This window comes from Anabrus simplex, chromosome 10 (assembly GCF_040414725.1).
Source record: "Anabrus simplex isolate iqAnaSimp1 chromosome 10, ASM4041472v1, whole genome shotgun sequence".
In the NCBI taxonomy this organism is placed as follows: Eukaryota; Metazoa; Arthropoda; class Insecta; order Orthoptera; family Tettigoniidae; genus Anabrus; species Anabrus simplex.
The window spans coordinates 117,732,885-117,752,556 of NC_090274.1; the positions used below are offsets into that span (position 1 = coordinate 117,732,885).

Here is a 19,672-nt window from a genome sequence, read left to right on the forward strand (position 1 = left end):
CAACCTACAATTAACAAGACCATTTCAATTGATTTTACTGGCCCAAAAATCAAATAGTATGGAGGCGGTATCTTTTGCTCCTTGAAATCAAAGATTAAATCTCTACTTGGGCTAGTGGCCCGACGATGCAGAGGCTAATCCCACACAGCTGAGGTGACTATATGAAGGAAATTTAAGTTAAAAGGCTACAGATAAAATATGGTTACAAAAACTTAGTCACCTCAAAAACAAGTTGATAGGGAACTCGAGAAGGTGTCACACTGTCTATTCCCGAATTTTAGTTAAGTACACTTGATTTACTCGAACTTTTAAGAAGAAAGAGGAGTATACATAACTACTGAAATGGAAAATGGTGGCCATTACCTTAGCTGATATTCTACCTGCCGATGGATGAGACCCCTGCCTCCTCTCTTAGCACACACACTCAATAGCACGACGATCAGTAATACAAGTTAACTCAAAAAAGCGTAAGCTTTTATACCTGAGAGGAAGGGTCTTGAAGGCTCCGGGCTGAGACCAGACATACACCATCATTTTTATTGGACAGTCGAAAAGTTACAAAAAGCCTATGATTGGCAGAAAAATAAATACACAAAATTTTTGATTTGCCAGACTCCAAGCCTGGTGGGATGGGTAAGAAGTGTTGAAAACCTAGTAGTATCCAAAGCAAAGAAAATCCGTTCAGTTTAGGAAACCTATATACACAAAATTTCTATAAATTTCTAATTGTTCCACTTTACACCAGAGTGCATGACATCAGTTGTTTAATAGAGACGTCTGTGGAGAAATATCCGAACTTCTTGAAATAGATGTTGCCAACTATGATACACCAAAAAAGGAACAAAAGAAATGCAGTCTGTTTAGAACACCTAAATATAACACATTACTCTATCACTTTAGTAGTGACATCTGTTGACTAACGTTCCAACTTCTTGCACTAGTTGTTTCCATTTTTATGTGATAGGTAGCGTTCTTCAATGCGCTTCGTTTAAATGCACGGGGTTGAGTTGTACCTCCCGGTACAATTATCATTATTAGTGTGTGTGTGTTTTGACACTTAATAGTTTAATTGCCTAGCTGAGTAGCTTAGGTGGGTAAAGTGCTGGCCTTATCTTTCTTATTGTGCATGAATGTTTTCAATTGGCGACAAGTCCAATGATCAGGTGGGCCAGGACAACAGTCTGACATTCTGTCACTACAAGAAAGCACGTGTTCGTGCAGTGAAATGTGTCCTCCAGAAATAAGGTGTCTGGGATGTCGTGCAGAAAGGGTATGTCATTCACTTAGGTCACACTGGTAACAGTGACCTGGACATGCACCAACTGTGATTTGTAGTTGTACCCAATAACACCCCATACCATAATGCTTTGAGTTGGCGCTGTATGTCTTGTGTGAATGCAGTCAGTGTGATGTCTCTCCCCCAGTCTGCGGCAAACGAAATTGCGGCCATCATTTTCAAACAGACATGACCTGGATTCGTCTGAAAACACTGTCTGCTGCCATTCCTGTCCTCAGAGATGTCGCTCCATACACCATTGCAGTCTAGCATGTTTATGCACATTAGTCAAAGGTAGGGGGAGGAGTGGACCATGCACCGGTAACCCAAATCGTAATAAACTGGGACGGACTGTCACTCCTGAAATTACGATATATTACACTGTTCCACTGTTGCGCCAGAGCCGAGGAGGGCGCGTATCTGTGCTGCAATGCCATTCGGATTATGTTTCGATCTTCTTGGGGTTGGGGGGTTATGGGCGGTGCGACCAGACCCATCTGGTCGTGTTCTACAGCCTTCTGTGAACGTTCTGTACACACTTGTTGCACTGCCGACACACTTCTTCGTATACGAGCTACAATTTCCCAGATAAATGTATCACGTTCTCTCATACCTCTTTTAAAATCACTCATCTGACAGTACTTTTCTTGCATACGTCTGCGAGGCATCCTGCACATTTGCTCAAGTCACACTGATCCAGTACCTTCGGTTTACTGCGACAATGAGAGCCGCAGGCAAAATTTACCAGTCAGTGGTGGTGCACAGATATATCGATGTGGACCTTGTACCTGAGGTTTGACGTGGTTCAAATGCTAATCATTTCTTCAGAACATACTAGTCCACATGTCTTGTGAATATGAACTTCCTATCTCTAGTCTTTCAAGCTGTTCTGGATTTTAAGGACATGAGTGTATTTCAGTCACTCACAAAATTTACCAACACCAATAAGTAGATGAGAAGCGATAAGAATCTTTAACAACACAAAATAATAGAAAACATTATTTCAAGAATGAAGTCCTTCTGAAAAGGAAATTAATATTTAAAAAAGGTATTTACATTTTTATGATGGAAGTTGATTCAGTTCTGGCTGGCGACGTCTCATGATTGGTCCCTTTACCACCCTTCAGGTTGTGGTGGGATCTCCCCTTTCGGTAGCACATTCCGGAAGGAATATCCCTTGCAAGGTGCACCGTGATGAATGTAGAGATTTCTATTGCAAACAGCATGATGATTCCCCTTGTTCCTTGTCTTGCAGGCTTCCTTTAACAGTAGGCTTCCTCACACACATGCACATACACCCTCACACACACTGAAACTAAAACAGGTGCTCCAACCACGCCTATTTAAATGTCAGTCGACACTTAACTTGCGGGTTCAGATGATTTAAGCATACCACACGTGTTCTGGAATTAATATTGTTGTGGTTATGTCTTGCAGAAGACGAAATAAAGTGTTCCCTTTTTAAGACATAACGGCTAATAAACGTCTCTTGGCATAGAATATCTTGTAGGATTGTAGTGGGAAAGCGAAGCGAAATTGTTGTCTAAAGTAGAGCAGTATGAAAGCAGTACAGTAAGAGCTGAGTAAGTTGATCACACTGCCGTTAGCAGTTCCCAGCCTAGAACGTGTGATTATTTGGAAACCAATCATAAAATTTCTTCACGTCTTCTTTTAAAATCATGGTTCGAAACTGGTCTTGTGAAGAGTTCTGCTGGCCAGTGCTAGCCTTGAAAATGTTAGTTATTCATATCTGTCGCATGCTAAATTCCTGACCAATACGAGAAAAGGTACGGATCGCTACGCGGTCATGCAGCTAATGAGCTAAAAGGAGACTTGCTCTAAGGTTATCAGATCTTGGTCTTCACCACAGATGTTATAAATGGCCCCTCTGGCCGAATTAAATTTGGCTTTTGCGGCAGTCTCAATGTTAACTGTAATTATGCCATATTCGGATACAATATGTTGTAGATGAAGGATTTCTTTCCACAGTATATACTACTGTTTAAATGATACAGGAGTATTAAAATTGAATTATTTTGATATTTTGATGCATTGATATTTTGTATAAATCCTATGTGTGATGTGATAATTGCATTTTTGGATTAAATTGTTGTGTAGAACTTTAAAGTGAAACTATCTGTAGATTTGTACAGTGCTTATGCAGTGTCATTCTACATTATTGACAGTTTTCTGAGATGCCCAGCTATATATAAGCTGTTAATTTTAATACTGTAATTGGTTTTACAGTAAAATAGTGATAATCATTTCATTTACTATTTGTTGATTGATAATTCACCCAAGTGTCATTGAAATGTATTTAATCCAACCCAATCTCTTCCCTTTGGAGATAAACTGACCCATGAGCATTTCTCTGTGCCTAGATACCTTTGAACCATGATTCCCGTTTACAGCATATACCGTGCAGTTTACTAGTGTTTTCTTACACTTCGCTGAGTGTTAGCTTCCAAATATTCCATGGAATAATTCTGGACGTCGGTTTATCTTCAAACAAGTGTATACATTGTTTCTTAATATGGATAGGTCTGTGGTGATATAGGACAAAGTTCATAGAACTATTGTGATAAACCTATATCTTGATTGTTGTCTCTTTTTCTCTGTACCTCAGAGGGAGAATTTGTTTGTTGTATCGTGTGGTACTCAATGTGCACATTGTCAACCAATGTTAGTTGAAGTGAATTGTTTTTGAGTGTTTCCCTCTAACTGAAGTTCAACTTGCGTTAGTTTGATCACCTCAACAACAATGTATATGGCAGTTTTTCTGAGTAGAGTTCTTTTGTGCGGTTTTCTTCGGATTGTCCTACAAGAATATAAGCATAAACTTGGAAGCATGGTCAATCGTAACTACGATGCCGATATGCTTGACAAGTCTCGTAACGGGATTCTTGGTGAATGTCATGCAGAGAAACGGCGAAGAAGTAAGGGCTACCTCGATCCTAGAAATGAAGAGCATAGGTAGCCAGCCCATCTTGACTTCAAGGGAGGAAAGCATGCTCTGTATAGATTTTTGAAAGATGTGCATTTGGGGTTCTACTTTACTCTTTAGTTTTCCAACGTAACTCCATGTATCGTAAAATTTTGGACATGTATATGGAAACTTATGTCCAAATGTGCATGTAAATATGGGGAACTGTGAATACTGATTTTAAAAAATAGAAACTTACTTTTAACATTTTGTTTGAAATTACATATTAAGATACTCTCAAAGTATTGGAAGAGAAGGAAATCAAGCAATTGCTTCCTTGTGGTACTGAACAACTGGCCGTTTAGCTATGGGCCTGCATTTCGAACCCACTGTCGACAGACCTGAAGTGCATGTTTTCCATGGTTTCACATTTTACAGCAATGAAGTAGTGCGACTGTCCTTTAATTAATGCCACAGGTGCTTCCTTCCCACTCCTAGCCATTTTTAGCCCATCATCACCATACGACCTATCTGTGTCGGTGTGAAAGGGAAATGCTAGAAACCATCAAATAAGCAAAATGCCGTAGGTTATGTTCAATTAACTTTCATTAGTAAGCCTTAAATTTATGATAATAACTGGCCACTGTTCTTTGACTGATAATTTCATTCAGACTTTTCACCTTTTGTCTCTTTCATAAACCAAGGAAACTAAATGTTATGCACATAGTCAATGAAGAGTCACATTCTCATAAGTTCCATAGATTCATAATTTAGGAATATTTGTTGCTTCATATAAACTATTGTAATTAGGATACATCTAAATGTGGCTTAGAATTATTGTACAATATTAATTTTATTGTTAAATATCATTCTTGCTTTATTATTACTAAATTTTTCATTGTAGGGGAGATTTCTCCTTAGAAATTTAGTTCTAACTAAAATTCTATATTCCTGTTAACCTGTTGTAGTTAGGATATGTCCGGTTTAGAATTGAAGAGTAGCTATGTTAATTAGATAGTAAGTTGCTTGCTTTGGAAAGGCCAGAAATCTCATGACATCGGAGATGATTATGAACTTATCTTCCAGGTTACATGCAGCAAAAATGGTATTGACTTCATTGTATGCGCAAGCCTACAAGATCGAGTTGCTGACGTTCAGCGCTATTCAAACAGCCTTATATCAATTACACTTGACAGTGCATCCTCTTGAACCTGTGTTCTCTCTCTCACAATCTGGCTGTGATGACATGGATAAGGAAGAAGATGAGTTTCCACTTCTCTGTGGTGATCTGAATGCGCTTCTTGGTACCTTATATGATGATGGAAATCATATTTTAGGTTTCACTTGTTGTGACTGCAGCAACCAAATTGACGTTTTCGTTATTCAGCACCGTGATCTCGGACTAACAAAGAGTGTGAATGTCATATCATGTCATCTGTGTACCACCTCTGCTGATTTAAGGACCTCTATGCATCGTGCAGGTGGAGGGATAAATGCCCCCGAGAAGATCAAGTGTTGGAAGCTTAAAGACTAGAAGGAGACCCTAGCAGACAGCATAAATTTTCCTCTCGTTGTCCTGCATGCAATTGACAACATGTGGACACATTCTACAGATCCTTCACTGCAACCATCACAGTAAACTTGGGTACGACATAACCTGGTTCCTACTGTATTGAAAATCAAATGTTCTTATGGATGATTCCAATCCAAGGACAGGTGTCGAAAAAGACAAGGACATACTCTATATAAATTTGTTTTCACAAAGGACTCCAGAACACAGGGAAAGAATTGTCTTTGCCGAGCTTTTGGCTAAGAAATCTGTTGCTGTACCGAGGCGCACTCACTGTAATGACCTGTGTACAAGGTGTATCAAAACTTTACTGACAAAGAAATCAGGGATGCTCTTCGTGTAATGTTTAGGATGATGTTGCAGTTGGAATGCTGGGGAAATGTTTCTTTTTGAGGAATTTAAGTATTTGCTGTAGTTGCTATACCAAAGAGTCAGCCGCTGCCCGTTGCTGTGCGTCAGAATAGGGAAGGGATGGGAAGTGAAAAGTGGGAGGCAGAGGTAATGCACAAGTTTCTCGTTCAGTTCGCATAGTCGGTTCCGAGCTCCGGTAGGCAGTGTACAGTTTGTTCTACGCAAATTGACTACTGTGTGATCCTCCCAGAAAGAGAAGACATACTTGTACCAAGAATACAGGCAGCTTTCCAAGTCGTTCGCCACACACTATACATCCTGGACAGAGTCACTACTACTCCAATGTGAATGTGCATCAAAATAGGAGGGAGCTATATAGAACATCTACTGTAATAAAATCGTTGGTCGTATTGATTCCTTCGTTTAGTATTTCATTGAATTTACAGTGTCTGAGTGAAGGAATACACAATCGCGACGCATCTTCGAGCATGTTAATTGCTATAGAATTTTACTGCAACAAACAGATGAGAAGAGAAACTATCTGGTGCTTTCTTCGACTGACAAGTGTGTCTTAAATAAAGTGTGTTCTTTAACTGTGTGTGCAGTTACGGCTATTTAATAAATGGGCTGTGGATATTTCCTCTTACAGACAATCCTATTGAAGTCGTATGAGGAAGCATTATCTCTGGCTGCACCATACACTCTACAACCCCTCCCTGCCCTTGTCTTCCCCGAAACACGGCAGCAGCTCGTCAGTTTGAATCGCGCACCAGGAGGTAACAATTTAACCTCATTTTCTCAAAAAGAATAATTTTCTCCTCCAGTCTGATTGAACCATTGTTCTTAACATAACACGATGAGCATCCTTGTTTTTTGTCGGTATAGTTCTGATAAACACTGCACACCACTGAACTCAAAGGAAGGAGAAAGTAACTATTTTGCGGCTGACCAAAATTGACAGACGTACCAAGAAAGCACACTCCAGACCGTCACTGAAGTTGGATGCTTCACTCTCTGCTTCACTCAATCTGGATGGAATGCTTGTCCTTTCCTTCTGACACATTGACTTGTCTCTTCTTCGACAGGAAATACCGATTCGTCACTAAAACAAACCTGAAATAAATAAAACAAATAAGCCTAGCATTAAATGCAATAAGCTGTACTGTTTGAAAGAAAAAATTCATACATTTACTCTACTGTACGGTTACACCACTTAGGTTGGGTTAAAATGGAATAATGAATGATAATTTAGGAATTACAGAAGTTGTCATGGACTTGCCTGTTTCCATTCATCACATGACCAATTCTGGAGAGTCTTGGCCCACTGGAACCTCTTTGCAGCCATAGCAGGAATAATCTTCGCTTTTCTTTGAGGTCGTCTTGCTGTCATTGTAGCATTAATCAGCTCTCGTCTCACAGTCCTGGCTGGTACCAATGACCCATTTTCTTCTAATTTCTTACGTAAATCCAAACTAGTAACCTTGCGGTTGTTTACTGACAAATTAATCAGTTTTGCTTCCTCCTTGGGGTTAGTTTCTTCTTTCGCCCTCAGTTTCCAACACGTTGTTCACATCTTGTCTTGCCCTTATTTTAAAATTCTACTTACAGGTTTCTGTGATATTTGCAATGTAGAATATATCTCTTGTTGTGAATAACGTTCCTCAAAAGTAGGTCTCTGACAATGCCTATCTTGGCGAAAGGTCCTTTCGTCTCCCCATAACCTCATAATTTTACAATTCTCTAGAACCACTCTGAAGAAATGTCAACTAAACTCGTGAATAGTATCAATAATGCATGTAACTTACAGAATGCACAGTTGTAACAATAGGTCACATTATTTACTTCCATACAGCAACAATATGCAGATATACACAATAAACAACAGAACATGTTCACTAACAAAAATGACACAAAACCATAGGAATAATGAAATTACATTGCAGTTCTCACTGTAGCCACTGTATGAAAAAATACAATAGTGTGGACAGGGATATTCCAAGTGGCAACCATCAAACACGTTCAAGGATTTGGCTATAAAGGTTGATAATTTACATAAAGATAAAAATATACGTTTTACCATAAGAATTTGGCCACGTCTGGTGTATTTCTAGAAAATAGAACTCAGAACATTGGGGTAGGTGAAGCTTTATTTGATCCTGTAATGATTATTGGATTGGCTCCCACAGGGCAGTATTATGAGATCTTTATTTTTTGATATATATAAACAACTAGCAAATGTACCCGTGCTTCGCTACGGTACTCTACATTATATACGGATATCGAAGTAGATTACAGCATTGTGAAATCCACAGACGTTGTTTCCAATGTAATTGCGATTGGCGTAAATGCGATGATAACGGAGAGCCCACTTGTCTACTGCAATTCACAAAGAAGTTGGTAATTTTCATTTAACGGAAGGCCCTATTGCCTAGTGCGCGACCAAAGTCGATTTAGGGAGGTTTCATTACAATGGCAGACCCCATTTCCTACTTTCAGATAGATCACAGTTAAGGAACTTATGTTATATTTCCAAGGACCTTCCCTACTGCCAGTCGAAATTGAGTTGTGTTCTTATCATTATAATGGCAGACGCATATTCTAATGTCAATCAGCTTACTGCCAGTCACTCCGAGTTGGTGAGTTTCCATTATAATAGCAGGCCACTATGACTAAAGTCAGTTACATTTTAGATGGGTAAATTTGATTATAATGGGAGACACCCTTGCCTACTGACAAACAGAATCGAGTAAAAGAGTTTTGAAAAAATGCACGCTCCCATGTCTTCAGTTAGTCGAATCGAGAAGGGAACTATTCATTACAGTGGTGCACAGGTGTTGGATGACGACCCCATTCTTACTGCCTGTCAATGTCGATGTGGGGAGGACTGATTACAATAGCAGACGCCCTCCTGCTGACAGTCACTATCGATTTGCAATGGCAGACAAACCCTATCTAGATCGCTACAAATCAATGAATGAATATAGATCGCCATACGGAAGTATATGGATGTCTACCTTCATTTACAGGATAACTTCTGCTAAACGGTACATCATATCGAAAAACGGATAGTACGATAAGACGCCTCTGGCGACATTTAGCGATCTAAATAGCTGGTCTTATGATATGTTCAAGTATCTCCTCTATTTAAGGGTAAGATTGTTTTAGAAAATTTGAATAGGATGAAATTGATGTAAGCTTTTCACATATTGAATTACTTTTCAGATACTAATGTGACAGCTTAAAACATAGAATTTAGCACACATTTAGTTACTCGGTGGGCTAATATGCGCGTAGAATTTGATGATCCTATCTTTCCCATAAGTGATTCAAACCATCAATTGCAAGGTGCAAAATTCAGGTACAATGAAGAAAGAGACCCCAATATAACGTATAAGGGAGAGAGATACGACAAAAAGTCATAGGAGCAAAGTTGTAGAACACTCCAAGTTGAACAGATATTGTGTCATCCGTTTCGTGATACGACTTAACGTTCAGCCATCAAATACCTCAAAAAGAATGTCTGCATAGTCATTAAATTTGCCTCCATATTTCGATATCTTTGGGGGTAAAAAGTGAAAAATTTGAACATCTTGGAATTTTTCCGTCGGTTAGGGACTAAAAGCTATAATGTATCCAATTTTCAATTTTCTACCTCTTCTGCCTGGTTGTGCCGCCATCTTGATTTGGATAAAAATTAGGAATTACTGAAAATGTTAAGCCCTCAAAACCTATAGGTTGTCACTTTGGATAAATTATCGGACTGTGTTCTTATGCTAAGCCCAAAATTTGAGGACCCCAGTGTGCCCCTTCAGGGAATTTCTAGAATTTTCGATTTTTCTAGGGATCCTGGGGTCATCAGTTTCTCCCGTACCAAGCTTCAAATTTCTGATATTTCTGGAAGTGCCTCATTAATTCACGCCTATTTTCATTTTTAAATATTTACATATACATCGCTTCAGACCGACTTGCATTTATATATGTAATAAATAATTTTCACAGTTGTGTGTAACTGCAGAAAGACCTTGACAATATTGTTAGATGGATATTTGGCAATGCTATATTGGTGAACGTTGTGGAAAGTCAGGTTCTCTGTTTCACAAATAGAAATAGTCCTCTCTGATTTAATTATTGTGTTGATGGGAAGACTTGGAGAAAGGAGACAAGCTGTTCGATTAAGCAGTATATTCTGAGATGTCATTGGAGAGATGGCTTGGAATGACATTAGTTGATGAATACATTTAAGTCATGTTCTTTAAGAGTAGGAAAGGTCACAACATGAAGATAAGTTGGAATTCATGGGGACAAATTTTGGCAAATGTTCACTTATAGGAAGATGATTTAGTGATTGAAATAATTTACGAAGGGAGTTGTTTCATATATTTCCACACTTTTTTTCATCTTTTCTACATAAACAACCAACAGTCCTAAATGCCGTTGTTTGATTGATTCATTGATTCACATATAGAATGATGGGAATAGTGGAATGTGAATATAAGAGGATGAATAAAATAGCAAGTCTTTGTGGAAATAGGGACCAATAGAATGAGAAAAAGAAGCAAGGAATGGTATAGGGTGAGGATTTGGAAAATAGTGTTTATTATTATTTATTTTCCTTAAATTGTTCACATACTCGGTAGTGCGTCCACCTACACATGTATGTGTACATATACTCTGCTGAATATTCACAAATATGTAGGTAATTTTAAAGTTACATATTTACAAATGTTCCTGCTTTTCTATGGTACCTTGTCTACTGCTATCCAACAGTGTATTCCTTTTCATGCTCTTATCTCTCTTATCAGTTGTCTGAAAAGCTGTGGCAAATGGGACTCGAATTAAAACGCAGCAGGCGTTATGCAAGTTAGCTTTCAAAAATGGTAAACAAATAAATAAATTCAATGTAAATTTTAATCTAATATAAGTTGTATAGTATTATTTGAAGTAGTTGCACAAGTTGTATATGTGTTGATTATGTTTGTAATACAGAAGGTATTATGAGTAAAATTTTGTAAATTATATACATTCATTATGGATGAGCTGTGTGCTTAATAGAAAAGAATAGTTTGTGTAATACTGTATTTTAGGAAATTGTCTTCTCTGTTCTTTTAAAATTTAGTGCTTCATAATAATGTATTTCTGTGTACCATTTGCCACCAAGATAGACACCTCTCTCATTTAAAGTGATTTTCATTTGATTGTTCCTTTCCATTACATATTTTTAATAGGAGTTAAATAAATTATATTCTTATTGTGCCACTATGAAATTTATTTTCTCAGGTGTTCCTTGTTTAGGCCTATATATTTTTATTCCCTTACTTCTTTATTCTGCTTTTTTATTTCTTACTTACAGCCTTCCAAAGATGTTAAGGAGGAAATTTTCGTAGAAGAACATACTGATGATCAGCCATTGCCGTACGTCAAAGAAGAAACAAAGTATGTACACTACAAATCCTACACAATATGCAGTATGTTGTACCTATTCAGAGCTGTGTTCAGTAGTGGTTGGTTTATTTCCATAAACTGGCCATTTTCGTCCATTTAATCCTTTCCTTACAAGGTTACCTTTAAATGCAAGTATCTTAAAATTCTATTGGTTAAAATTATCTAGAATATTCAGGAAATTTATGATCATATTTAATGTTCCATCATATGTTTTTATTGAATATATATCTACGAAAAGAATATCTGGTGAAACTGAATATTTTTGAAGTGTATTTATTTACAATACCTTTAAGCAAATATGAAAAAAGTGTTCTTTCTTTCACTGTCTCTGCATCATTTGTTCATCACATTCGTATCATCTGAAATGCCATCTGAATCTATTGCCTCCAGATATTCTGAGTAAGTTTTTGTACGTTGATACCAACAGTGACACACAGAAAAAGCAATGTTTGTAGTTTAAAATTTAATCTACAAATTCAAGATTGTTAAGTTTTATTTACATTTCAAACAATATTATTATTTCCACTGACGTAATCAGTTTCATTAATCAATATAATGATGGTTGAGTTCAATAATGAAATAACTCAAAGAATGTCATGTTAAAATTATTTGGTTAGATTCCTTTTTTTTATGATCATTTCTGTTCTCTTGTGTGTTGAGTCAGTCTCCTCCATTTGTGAATGCCAAAGCAGATAATGTGTTGTAGAAATGAAACGTTCAGATCAGCAGTTCTACATCTTCGATATTATAGTTTTCAAATAAAATTTCTGCATTGTTGTAAGCGTAAAACATTTTGGTATTGAATTTATGTTCGTTCCAGTGTTGTGGTCACACTTGCTGAACCATTTTAGTGTAAGTGCTTGTAATGAGTTGATTGCAACCATACACAATTAGTATAGACTATTAAAATGGATAAGTGGAGTTTTAAACTTGTGCAGTTTGCCTAAAACATTCAGATTTATTCAAGTGATTTTATAATCTCATAAAAGTAGGCAAATAGTGCAATGATATAATATTATTTCAAAATTGTAATTATTGTCACTGACCTTACAGAGTAACACAAGTTTATATTCTGTTTTCAAACATTTAATCTCGTTGTGTTTTTTGAATTGTAGGTGTGCCAATGCTAATTAATTTTTTGCTCTCACACGTTTGTTGGTTGGTGTGTGAAATGATCTTTGATAATCCCTGGGAAATGATTGTATAGTCTCGGATTGTTGCTCTTAACCAAGCCCTCGTATCGGCAAGTCACGGCCTAAGGTTTTACTTCAAACCGGATTAGTGATGGAAACTAAAAATTCTGAACAGTTTATTTTATTTTGAGGGTGGTTAGAATATTCTCGACTCTTATGCAATGCATTGACTTGTTCATACTGTACATTCACAACTAGTGGCAAGAAATATTCATGTCAGTCCTCAGAACTACCAATACCAGCTTACACTCTCTCGTTAGTCAAAGTAGAACCATGCACAGAACTGAAGATCACACTAATACGTCAACTCTTCGAGGTTCAAATCCTGCTGTTTTTTTGTAATTCGTGTGTAACAGGATACAATTGGCTACGTTAGAGAACAATCTTTTTATTATGACCACTAGTAAAAATGTTGCTTATGAATGCTTTTCACACACAAAATGCCGATTTATATTTTTTGATGGAGTCTAAATTAGCTTCCTGCTCCCTAAACATATTTTGTGCAGAGGTATTCTCGGACCATCAAAGCGACGTGAATTTTATGTATCTTCGTTTTCCTTGATATATAGGGCAGACGACGGTCCATTGTCTACCTACTTTCGTCTATTGTGTATCATAGATTTTAGATGCTTCTGAAGGATTCAGTCGACAGGATCTTATCTACTGCTTCCCACTTTGTTTTACATCTCACATCAGGTGTTATTTTATCCTGACTCTTATTTCAGCAGTACAAATATCATGCAGCAACTTAAATGACTTATCTTAAAATATCTAAAATATTTTCCATGCCAGTTTGGTACTCAATTACATAAGAACATGTTTTAAGATTCATAAAATCTCCTGTTTGCTGACTTATGGAAATACACATATTTCTGAGCTTACCAATTAGTGATTGGATTACCTTCCATTGTGGAGAGATGCATCGTCCTGGGCTAAATAATTAGTGATCAGGCTAACTTCCGTTTATGTACAGACACATGGACCTAAACTAACCACTTAGTGATGTGGTTTCCTTCCACTAGTAGCGTGTCGATTGTCACATGGCCCTGTGCTGACCAGTTTGTGCCACTCCTCCATGATCTTCATATTTATAGACTGATTGGGGTGAAAATAAACTGATTATTATGATCGTCTACTATCTATGACGTATGAATTCAGAAATATGAATTGCAAAATTCCACTCAGGCTAGAATGCACTGACGGACTCCCCTCTTGTTAATACTCATAGAATTTCACCGGATATTCAAACTGTCCTTCCCATTTAACACACATAATCCTAAAATTGTATTTTGTTGATTTATATATTTTCTTTATAATGCATTAATAGGAGTCACTGTAACACGAAAGCCAGAAGCGTTCTGCCATTCAAACCGTATTTTGTGAAAATAAGTCTTTATAGATATCGGACATAGGCTTTAGGGGAGAGAATTTGAACGTACAACATACTAAGTTGAGTGATATTATGCGTAAAGTACCGATTGCATCCCATTTTTATAACAGTTTATTCATCAGTCTACTTCTTGTTATTCTGCTTCTTTAGTGTTAGTCCTGCCTGGTGGCAGGGTCCGGTGTTGTGATTCATTGACTCCAGTTAGTATGATCTCGGGTCATGTCTGTATGTAGTCTCACTGCTTTCAGGTCGTTGTGCACTTTATCTGTCCTTTGATGACTTGTTCGTCTCTTGTGCCTCTTTTCACCAACTTTCTGTGTATACGCTGACTTACCCAATATATCATCCCCTGCACGCAACACATCCCCAACCAGCGCACACTCCTTTCCTCAATTTTCTTCTGGATCGGTGCAATGCCAAAATGTTTTCTAATAACATCATTTGAAATGTGATCTAGTCTATTTATGCCAGCCTTCTGCCTAAGCATCTTCGTACCCATGATGTTCAGTTGGCGTTCTACCTCCTCTTTAGCTGACTAGCATTCGTTGCCATAGAAAACGACACGACAGATATCAGTTCAGTAGATCTTAGATTTCAGGTGATCCTTCATCCAACGGCTTTTAGTGCGCCGCTTGTTATTCCCAAATTCAGCCAGGCTTTGTATATCCTTAAGTTGACTTCATCAGTAAGTCGGCCATCATCAGAGATTGTGGGGCCAATATACTTAAATTTCCCTACTCCTGCTATATCTTCAACGTCAACATGCATGGTTCCAACTTCTTGACAATGTAATGCAATGTTTTTGTTGAGGCGTGGGGCTTATTGGGCTAGACGATTGCCCCAGTCTTTTGTTTGATGCTGGAGATCAAGCTTATTCTCTACAGCCAAAATGATATCATTTGCTTAGAGAAGTGTCCATGCTATTGGACTGTGCAAGTTTGATATAATGGTGTCCATTACAAGAATGAACACCAGTGGTTATAAGGCAGGGCCTTGTGGACTCCTACAGTTATGCGGAAGTCATCAAACGCTCCTGCGGCAGCTTGAACATAACTCCTTTGTTCCTTGTAGAGCGATTATACCCTCTCAAAAATGTGCTCTAGGATGCCATGAACTTGTAGCGCTGTCTGATAAGGTTATGTGGTACACGATGGAACGCCTTCTCAGGGTCCAGAATTTCGTGATGAAGCCTCTTATTCTGTTCAGAGTGTCCCTCAAATAACAGCCCTGCAGCGTGGGTTTCTCCCATTGCGCCACTATTTTACACAAATCCAGATTGGCTTGTTGTTGTTTGGCTAAATCGCTAATCCTTTTGTCCAAGATTTGTTCTAAGTCTGTCATTGCGTGGCTCAGAAGTACGATCGGGCGGTAATAAGAGAAATCAGCAGGGCTTCCCGTAATTTTATATGGATACTCCGTCGCCAGTCTGTTTGGTTTTGACCTTCTTTGACCACACTGCTGCATCCCCCCATTTAGAGAAACAAAACTCTGCCGGAAGATAATCAGGACAGATGGCCTTCCCTGTTTTCATTTCCTTCAGTGTAGCCTGGACTTTAGTGACGTCGTTTTCTTATATTGGACCTTCAGCAGCGGAGGTGATTAGGACTGGTAGATACGGAAATTCCGTGATTGAAATTTTGTCAAAATAGTTCCGACAGTGTACTCGCGCTTCCCGCCAGTCGAGTAGCAAATCATCTGTTTCCTCATTGATGCCGTAAAAATGTTGGATTTGTTCCGTTTTGCGATGCATCGATTTGACTAGCCGTTAAATATTCCACTCGTTTTCGCGCGTGTCAAGTTTAATATGTAGACCTGTCTACCGGTTTGCTTTTGTTACAGAAATGACCTCTTTCACTTTACTAGTGGCTGCTTCGTAGGTATTCTAACGAGCAAGAACCTCGTGGTACAATTGTTTCTTCAACCGTACTGCATACTTAACATTTTCATTCCTTAGCCATATGCCTCGGTTAATCGTTCCTTGTCGTCGCCCTGATCAGTTGTTCCAAGAATAGAGCGCACGGCGTCTTTCAGTTTAGTTCGGCTCAATTCAAAGATGGTGATTTGTGGCTCTGTAACTTTTGCAACAACGTTAGTCTCGCTGTTCAGGCGCCGCCAATTGGTCCATTTCGTGCGAAGTATTGGGCTTTTGTTGACTATCAGCAGCTTACAGATGACTGGTAGATTTAATAAGGGACAACTGTTGTCTCTAGAACATCTTTGAGTTTGCCTCCTCTCACTAGGATGTAGTCAGTGTGAGTTGGATGGGAGCCACTGTACTACGTGACTAGAACCGTGTGTTCACGTTGATCAGTTTCTACGTAATCGGGAATTTGTTGGCCGTTGTTGTTCTTTTGTCCATATCCATGAACACCATGGACTGTGCGTTATTCCTTCCTCCATCCGCCACGTCCATTCAGATCATCGGCAACGATGAGATAGTCAGCGGTCTTCCTGTCAGGCAGTGCCCAGAACGCATCCTTGGTTTCCGTGCGCACGCCAGTTTGTAGAGCGTTGCACTGAAAAATTTGAAGTTCCTTCTCTCCCCTATGCGGATGAGTTACATCAAGCGATTGTCATAGTTTTGCACCTCGGAGGCTGCACCGTCAAATGACAATATCAGCACCATGACTTTCCTCCATCCATCTTTTTTCCTGCACCTCACAGATTCCTATATGCCTTCTCTCAAGTGCTTTGGCTTATTTGCAACTTCATCCAGGCATAGTTCTCTGATGGGATACAGAATGGGGGTGCTCACTCAGCAGTCACAGCCTGTGCGACGGTAACCCTTGGGGAACAGACGCCTTTTGCAGCCGCTCCTCTAGAGAAGAAACTCTACGCTCTTTTCTGCATTAACTTCCAGAAAGGGAGAAATCGTCTTCTGGCAACAGATCTGTACCGAACGCCCCCATCTCCGCCAAAATTGCCATTAAATACTTTGTACGTGTTTGGTACACAACAGCTTTTATATTTTGCTCAAGTTCGTCGGCAGGCTTGTGAGGAACCCGTATCCGTCACCTGGGACGCGCCACGTGTTGCAGGAGTATATAGGGTTCGTGGAGAATATTTAGCAGTGCAAAATGAAATACTATTTCCCTGAAATACTAATTGTGAACCTGAGAAATTATTTGTCACAAGAAACACGCAATCACATAAAAGAAGAACCGTTACAGACTGTTGCACCTTTTGCTTGGTGTGATATGCCACAAAACGTATGACATACAATCCAGTGTCGTATTTTATGCCCCCTGTTGTCTAGTGGTGTCAACATGAGTATCTTGTGAGATGATCAAGAGGTCGAGTCTGTCATATCTGGAATCAATGTCCCTCTTTTATTTGTCCACTTATTTTCTCCTAAGAGTGCACTGATAACACGTGGTCGAGCCTCCCTTTACTTTCCTTGTGAGGAAGTCATGCATTCGACTGGGCCATGTGAATTCAGTGCACACAGCATGAATTGGGAAGTACCAATTCATGTTACCGTATATTTGGCCTACGTGATCGACTGATCTCGCGTTTAAGCAAAAAATTTGTATTTCTCGCCATTCTCTCCTAGAATATGTAGAACCATCTGCAGTGGGGTGACAGGCACAGAATTGGATGCTATCCATTTATGTTATCAATCCACTAAAAATAATCACGTTTTCCGTGATCTTTTGAAATAAATGGAATCTCATTCCTTCGTTTACTTAGCAGCAATATCCACTACGGTGAAATTCAACGTCTTGTCATCTCGAATTTTGGCTCAAGCCTTGACTTTCATGCTCCTTCTAGCCGTATTGTTAAAGTAATACTTGTAAGAATATTCAAGGGCATGATAGCTTGCGTTTGGATTCAAATTCAGGAAATCAGAGCATTGTAATAAAACACTACCACCACAGCCATAGTATGTCTTGCCTTTATAATGTCTATAAGAGCGGCACCTGGAGGAGAAAAGACAGCATCAGTGTTAGGGAGAGAGCCGTCATATAATTGTTATATTTCAGATTTTCCAGGATTTTATCAGGATGAGTGGTTTCCATGTTGCACACGGCTTGTGTTAAAGACATCAATTAAGACGTAGACTGATGTAATACATGGTAGTAAGTATGAACGTCCTGGTTTAAGCCTACCGTCCTATATGTAGGATGGCTCTGTTTGATATCACATCAAAGCCACATATTTAGGAATAACCACACAGTGACGTAATAGAATGCTACACTGATATAATAACAATGTACAAATACAATATGTATATTTGTGTGACAGAATAACATTCATAAAAGATTATCCATGGTTCAGCATATCTTGCTGAGCGTCAGCAACTAATGTTCTCATTTAATTAAAATCTACAACACAGATTCTCTCAAACAACCTCAACAACAAGGGCTTTTACAGAAATACTACTTGCCTTCCACGAAGCGCAGAGCGGTTGAACAAGATCGAAACTCCAAAGCATATGACGTCCTTTACGTAGGAGAACAGACGTATACAGATTTCAATAGATAAATGTGTACCGGATTAAAGAACTTGCATTTCTCCTTTTAGACTGGACCTCTGGTTGTCTATTAACTCGTACATTCCTAAATCGTGACGAGTTTCTTGCGCGTGATGTCGTGATTGGAGAGAAAATACGCAACACATCCGCGTAACAAGAGGGAGGTTTTGAAATTGAAGTCTATGCTCAGAATTTGACCTCAGAAGATGCTTACTCTTAGGAATGTGGTGTTTATGAGTAATGAGCTCTCTGCACAGTATATCAGTGATTGGAATGTCCAGTACCATTTCGTTTGTATGAGAGATGCAGTGGAGTAGGTTGTTGAACTATTGGTCACATGGTTTTAATTTGTTACTGTAGGTCGAGACCCGAGGTGAGCTATAGAGATCATCAATCTCCGGATGGTGGATCACCTTGTTATAGGTGCAATTTGTGTGGTATAGTTCTGCCTGGGAAGTTGGGCCTCTTGCAACATCTGGAAAGACGCAAAGATGACCATCCCTTCAAGTGCGATCACTGCGAAAAACTCTTCGACAGCGGAAGCAGCTTGTCGGAACACCTCAATTTCCACCCGCTTCTAGTATTCGGTTGTCGCAAAAAATGCTTTACAGAAATGAACATGCTGACAGAGCACATGCAGTTGCACACAAATTTTCTGGCAAATGAGTGCTCAGTGTGTCAAAAAAAGTTCAGGAATTTGACGTACTTAAAGAACCACATGCGTTCTCATACAGACAGGAAGTCGCACTACTGCAATATCTGTGGCAAATCATTCAGCCGTAAAAGCATTCTAACTTATCACATGCGGACTCATACAGGCGAGACGCCACATAGGTGCACTGTCTGTGGCAAATCATTCGGCCAGAAAGGCGGTCTAACTTGTCACATGCGTACTCATACAGGCGAGAAACCTTACTTTTGCAATGTGTGTGGCAAATCGTTCAGCACGAAAGCCTACCAAGCTACTCACATGCGGATTCACACAGGCGAGAAGCCATATTTATGCAATATCTGTGGCAAATCCTTCAGCCAGAAAGGCCATGTAACAGATCA

General features: G+C 38.9%; 1 protein-coding gene across 1 annotated transcript in view; it reads left to right on the forward strand.

Annotated features, from left to right (window-relative positions):
• Positions 1-19,672, forward strand: part of LOC136881752 (zinc finger protein OZF-like) — a 118,772-nt gene that overhangs the window by 11,328 nt on the left and 87,772 nt on the right. The window contains exon 4 of the mRNA XM_068229557.1: positions 11,471-11,553. The gene's annotated coding sequence lies outside the window, so the exon portion shown is untranslated. The remainder of the gene's footprint in view (positions 1-11,470; positions 11,554-19,672) is intronic.